This window comes from Penaeus vannamei, chromosome 2 (assembly GCF_042767895.1).
Source record: "Penaeus vannamei isolate JL-2024 chromosome 2, ASM4276789v1, whole genome shotgun sequence".
In the NCBI taxonomy this organism is placed as follows: domain Eukaryota; kingdom Metazoa; phylum Arthropoda; class Malacostraca; order Decapoda; family Penaeidae; genus Penaeus; species Penaeus vannamei.
In genome coordinates, this window is record NC_091550.1 from 798,057 (window position 1) to 805,556 (window position 7,500).

At 38.3% G+C, this 7,500-nt stretch overlaps 1 protein-coding gene across 1 annotated transcript in view; it reads right to left on the reverse strand.

Annotated features, from left to right (window-relative positions):
- The window catches only part of LOC113810933 (glycosaminoglycan xylosylkinase), a 23,125-nt gene that overhangs the window by 15,026 nt on the left and 599 nt on the right, over nt 1-7,500 (reverse strand). The window lies entirely within an intron of this gene.

Genomic DNA, 7,500 nt, shown 5'->3' on the forward strand with positions numbered 1-7,500 from the left:
GCACACTTATACTCAGACATTCACATAATGAGCACATGCACATATACACATAGACACACACATACACAAACACGTCTGGAATTCTGAGCAGTCAGGTCACGTCGGCAATTAGGATGGGACGACCTTGGCGAGTTCATGGCTCCCCGTCGCGGTGTTGAAGTTGTTTGTTGAATGGATGGACGCCGCTCTTATCATCTTCCTTTGCCGTGGGGGCGGCCTTGTTTTATAATGGAGGCCTGGGACCACTTGCGGGAAATGGCCGTCGGTGTCGACGTGAACAACGAAGGCGCTCCTCGTGTCATGACGTCGGACCTCGCCCCGGTGTTGGTTGATTCGTTGTCCGTGGAGTCCTCGTCCTGTCTCATTAGCGTAAACTTTTTGGCAGCGGCCACATGGTATGCTGTACACCTGGCTAAGAGGTCTGCTGCGGTTTGGCCTCTTCTCCCTTATGACATAATTTTGCCTGAAGTGGTAGCTATCTTCATAGTGCGGCTCACCAGGGCCTCCAGGAGTTCAGTTAATTCCGAGATGATTATTCTGTAGGTTGTGTTCTGTGTGGTCTGCTCGCGATCTTTTCGGCTTTGCGTCGGTGGGTGAGCATTATGTGAGGGGAGCAGAGGCGTTGGAAGGTGTTACTGATGCGTTGCATTTCCTCCTCCAGGAACTCCAGGCTGCATATTCTGAGTACTCAGAGGAAGAAACCAATGACCACAACTTCCTTTTTTTCCTTTTGTTATGGGCAGAGAAATAGTGCAAAAAATTATCTTTATTGGCAGTTTTTCTACACATAGAGAAAAGTGAGCCATCAGGTTTCCTGTGGATTAAGGTGACAAGGAAAGGGAGCTGTTTATCTCTTTCCTCTTCTGTGGTGAATTGCATGAGGGGTGTACAGTATTAGGTCTTTGGAGGAGATCTTGCAGGTTCGTCCGGTAATAATCAGCTTGAGGCTGATTATTACCAGACGAACCTGCATGGGTTTCCATGAACAGCTAGGCAAGGACTGCTGAAGCCCATCGCAGGTCCTTGAATCTGCTCATATTCACGTCCTCGGAATTCAAACAGGCGAAACTCCACGCAGAGGCGGATGGGTGTGACGTAGTCATCTATCAGCAGTGGTGGTTCACCTCCGTCTATTCTTGCCAGCATTCGTTTTGCAGCTTCGATGGCCCTGTCGTTCGTAAAGAGCGACTTGACGTCGAAGCTGACGACCTTTTTACACCTCATGCCGACGTTTTGCAGTTTGGCCATCGAATCGGTCATCTTTGATAGATGGCAGCCGCTGTTGGAGTTCCGGGTGGTTGAGGCCTCGCTGCAGGTCTCTTTGCTAGCCGCTGTGGGGCACTCCCGGTCCCGCTGGTGATGTGTCTCACAGGGTTTCCTTCCTTGTGGGTTTTGGTGTTTCTTCGGAGCGTACGTGGCGTCTTGTCTGGCGGGTGCAGCAAAGACTTTCCCTTCTCAGAACTTCTTAGGATCTTCCTTGCTGTTCTATTGAACTCTAGGGATCGTGTCCGCGTTTGCTTTCTTGGTTTTCCTGTAAGTACAGATATCCGAGAGCAGTACTTACGTCGTTTCCTCATGGCTCTGATGACAGGAGACATCACCACCATAGGTACTGTAAATGTGGCGACTAAATCCATGGCACATAAATCCATCTTATAATTTTCTGTTTTCGCCCTCCATGCAAAACAGACCTTCACTCGTACCATACTGCAGTAGAGCCTCAACGAAATTTGAATACAACCCGATCTTTTTCGCTTTAGGAAATGAATTCTAACTCGCAGCTCTGCTCTAACACTATCTTCGTCCAAATGGAAGACGCATTAGAAACATATTGAATTAGGAGTGAAAAGAGATGACCTTGGTAGTCGAGAGACCTGCTGGCGATTGGGATTCAAGGCACAATGGCGTCTTCCAACCATCACTAACAATCACAACAGATGCATCAGAATTCCAGAGGACACCAAGGAAGTGGCTTGTGGTCAAGACACATCACCGGACACCACATCAACTACAGGGAGCTTCTAGTCGTTCTCATTGCCTTAAGAAGGGAACCTGGACTGAAGAACATGGCCATCCTGGTTCTGGCCGACAACACTGCAGAAGTACCTTGCCTGAACAAACAGGGTAGCTCTCGATCACGGAGACTTTTCCACCTCCCGGAGAAAAAAATATTATTGACAGCCAAACGAAGGATCTCCCTTCAATCTTCACCTACAGGAAAGAACCGATTTATGGATGGACGTCCTATCGCGGCAAGACCCTTCTTTGTCGGAGTGGGTCGTCATCCCAAAATACAAATATAGGTAGCGGTGGTGAGGCTGAGAATCGGGTACGTAAGGTTGGATATCATGGCTTTTTCGAGAGGAAAGGTGAGAAGTCTCATACAAAGGTTCAGGATACATTGGAAACTATATTAGACTCAAATGTCAATATATAAGGAAATGTAAAAAAAAAGATATCTTTATTGGCAGGTTTTCTACACTGAGAAAAGTGAGCCATCAGGTCTCCTGTGAAATGTTTTCAGTTAAATACTTCTTAACGGCTTTACTTAATAATCCGCTAATGAGCTTAATTGTTGACACAGCCGATGATTTAATAATTTGCATTTAAAATGTGCAACATCCAGCTGATGATTCAAGAGAATCTATCATAGCTGAAAGTAATAAAAAGAAAGTATGTATCATCTAATAAAACACTATTGTTTGGGTATTCATCTGGGATCTTTTTAGTATTGTTAAGTTAATTAACTTTGCGTTCAGTTTGTTCTCCTTTCAAGTTTTATTTATTTGTCGTTTCATATAATTCGTGGCTTGCTAGGTCTTTTCCTTTCTTTCTTTCTTTTCTTCTTATTTTCTTATCCTTTCTTTCTTTCTCTCTTTCTTTCTCTATTTGTTTATCTATTTTTCTTCTCTCTTTCTTTTCTTTTCTTTTTATTTTCTTATCCTTTCTTTCTTTCTCTCTTTCTTCCTCTATTTGTTTATCTATTTTTCTTCTTTCTTTCTTTTCTTGATTCTATCTCGGTGTTTCCCGGCCAGCAATGCGTGGAGACAAACGTGTCTGAAACATGACTACGAAAAGAGAGAGATTAGCACTCTGTTGAAAGAAACGCATTAAAGATAAAAATGACAGCAAAGTTAAGAAATGTGTAGGTAGTATCCTATGCCACATTTCCGCAGACATCTTTCATGTGGGAAATGACCTGAAATCCTGACCTGAAAGCGTGACGTTGACTATTCCTCACAAATCCTAACACATACACCGTTCGTGGAGGAAGTAACGCTGTATCCTGCTCTTGGTGCAGATGAGAGGACCAAGGCCGTTATAGGTGACCGGAATCATGAATGTTTATGTTTTGTTGTTTTTGTAAGAAGTATTTGTTTGGAAATATTATGCCATTCAAAACTTTAATTAATTCCTCTTTGTGAAGTGTTTTGATTACGGTTTAATATTAGCTTCGGTATCTTCTACTGTGTACTGATTTGCAACTGTCAATACGAGTTTATTTGCCATTTCCCACTGGCTCTAAATGACAAAAGATCATTATTATATATCTTAAACTCTTTAGGACAGTGCCCTCCACCCGTGACTATACAAATTCCCTGTACAGGACTAGAATGGATTCTATTATCATCTCTATCCCGCCTTGTGTGCAAGTAGAAAGAAACTAATGGACAATTACGGATAATTGCATTTATCAGTTCAGTAGTTCAGACAGCCTATAGCCGATGTTCAGTGTTAAAACGATGTCAATGTGATTTCATATACTTGGATTGTTGTCATTGTGTCAAAGGGTATGGACTGACTTCAGTGCCAACGCTTTTGGGATAGGAGGCACCAGAAACTCCATGAGATTTTAGCAGTTTGCTTAAACAATTATCAACACTAATGGGCGGTTAGGGATCCCTGGACAGGCACGCACATACCGAAATCTAGGGTGAGGTTCGTATTTCAGTTTAGATAAGTGAGATTTACGAAGACAAGCCTGGCCCTGGCGTTGTCTTTTACCACTTGTCACTCATAACATATGTCGGTAATTATGTGATTAATGGCGCACGAAAAAGGAAGAAATCAATAATGAATCAATTAGAATATAAGCTTGAAAGGAATTAAGGATTATTCATAAAATTAAATTCATTTTCGTCAATGATCAACAGCCCAGCCAGCCCGGGCAAGGTCCTGGGGAGTCACCATTCTTCTTTTTAAATTTCTGCTTTTCTAATCTCCTGGTGTTTCACAGTGGTTTCCTGGCTCACTTTGTCCACCAAGGAGTTCATAATTTCCGAACTCCATTTCTTTAGCATTCCTTGGTTAAACGAACTTTTGCCTAAATGATCTTCGGAAGAAAACCATACATCAGCGAGATTACAGAGCGCGCACACGCATATGCACACACACACACACACACAAATTCACACACACACACACACACACACACACACACACACACACACACACACACACACACACACACACACACACACACATACACATACACACACACACACACACACACACACACACACACACACACACACACACACACACACACATATATATATATATATATATATATATATATATATATATATATATATATATACATATATATATACATATTTACTCATATATGTATATATATATATATATATATATATATATATATATATATATATATATATATATGAATATGAATACATATATATATGATGTTCGGAAGAAATCCATATATCAGCGAGATTACAGAGCGCGCACACGCATATGCACACACACACACACACAAACTCACATGCACACAAACACACACACACAAATTCACACACACACACGCACACACACACACACACACACACACACACACACACACACACACACACACACACACACACACACACACACACACACACACACACACACACGGAACGTGTGTGTGTATGCACAACATTCTTACAATTTGTAATCGTGAAGTGAAATGAATATTTTTAATCATAAAACCCCATCGATTTTAAATAGGCTGGCTTTTCTAATTATGTACACAACAGGTGACACAGGAAATTAAGGTAAACACTAATTACCTTACAATTCATGCAGAAGATTGTTAACGAGATGAAGACACCAAAAGGATTCACATACCATAACATGGTATAGTATGTGTGCATGTGTATGTGTGTTTCCGTTTGTGTGTGTGAGTCTGTTTCTGCATATATGTGTGTTTGTTTGCATTACAATCTATCTACCTATCTATACATATACATACATACATACATATATATATATATATATATATATATATATATATATATATATATATATATATATATATACCTACATACGCAAACACACCCGGACGTATATACATATATATGTATGTATGTGTTTGTGTGTGTGTATGTATATATATATATATATATATATATATATATATATATATATATATATATCTTTATATATATATATATATGTATATATGTACACACACACACACACACACACACACACACACACACACACACACACACACACACACACACACACACACACACACACACACACATACACACACACGCACGCACATACACACACACGTGTGTGTGTGTGTGTGTGTATGTATGTATGTATATATGCATAAGTATATATGTCAGCCTATATATATCTATGTGCATATAATAACGTACATTTCCTGTTAAAAGTATGACGTTTTCACAAATGCATTTCCTTTTAATCATTAGATCAAGTTGTAAGAAATGCAATAATTCATTTCAAATTCATTTAACGTATATGTTTCATGTATACTACATATATCTAACATGCGCATGAACAATATATGTGTTCTACACACATACTATATTTTTTCATATATATATATATATATATATATATATATATATATATATATGTATATATATATATATATATATATATATATATATATATACATACACACACACACACACACACACACACACACACACACACACACACACACACACACACACACACACACACATATACACATATATATATATATATATATATATATATATATATATATATATATATACATATATTTATATATATATATATATATATATATATATGTAAGAAAACAGATTTTTCCTATATATATTTTAGCATATTCATTGTATTCAGTTTTTGTACCGTTACCATATTAGTTTTTTTAGTAAACCAATTTATTTAAATGTATGTAGGCCTAATCTATTTGCATTTACTGAGCCGTTAAATCTATATATATATATTTACATATCTATATCTATCCTATCTGTCTATGTGTGTGTGTATGTATGTATATGCATATATTTATCTTTATATACATATATATACATATATATATACATATATATATGTGTGTGTATGCATATGTATATACACACACACACACACACACACACACACACATATATATATATATATATATATATATATATATATATATATATATATATATATATATATATATATATATATGTGTGTGTGTGTGTGTGTGTGTGTGTGTGTGTGTGTGTGTATGTGTGTGTGTGTGTGTGTGTGTGTGTGTGTGTGTGTGTGTGTGTGTGCATAATATATATATATATATATATATATATATATATATATATATATATATATATATATATATATATATATATATATATACATATATACATATATATACATATATATACATATATATGCAAATATATATATATATATATATATATATTTATTTATTAATAAATTTATCTATATATATATACGCACACAGACACACACAATAGATTAAGAAGTATTTTGAACTGATGATTATAGAAAACGTGCGGGAGAGGCGGCTGGAGGAGGTGGAGATCATAGCTCGGGCAGCGCGAGGGACCAGCAGGAGGAAGACGACAGCCACGAAGAGGAGGAAGGCTGGTGAGGCAAGAGGCCCAGGGAGCCTACCGGTGGAAGCGCGGAGGAGCCTAGGAGAGTTGGCAGTGACAGGGCTTCACGGATTGTTTAAACAGACTCCTTGAAGGTGAAGAGATGCCGGAAGAGTGGAGAAAAAGTACACTAGTTCGGATTTTCAAGAACAAAAGCGATGTGCAGAGTTGCAGCAATTGAAGAGGTATAAAGCTGATTAGTCATGCAATGAAGATATGGGAAAGAGCGATAGAGGCTAGAGTGAGAAGAGCGGTGAGGATCAGTGAGGAACAATAGGGTTTCGTGCCAGGAAGAGGCACTGCAGATGCAATATTTGCTTTGAGAATGTTGATGGAGAAGTGCAGAGAAGGTCAGAAGGAGTTGCACTGCGTGTTTGTAGACTTACTGCCGGTTTGTTAGAATTGTGCGAGGAACGACCCAAAGAATATTCGTATACTTAACATGCATAAAAGTAATAAATACATATTTATCAGTCTAGGCATGCATATCAACCGGGCAAATAGATAGTTAAATGTATATCTAACAGATGTATAAACAGATATGCCTTTATTTCTGCGTCTGTATTCATGAAAATTGATTGGGTCG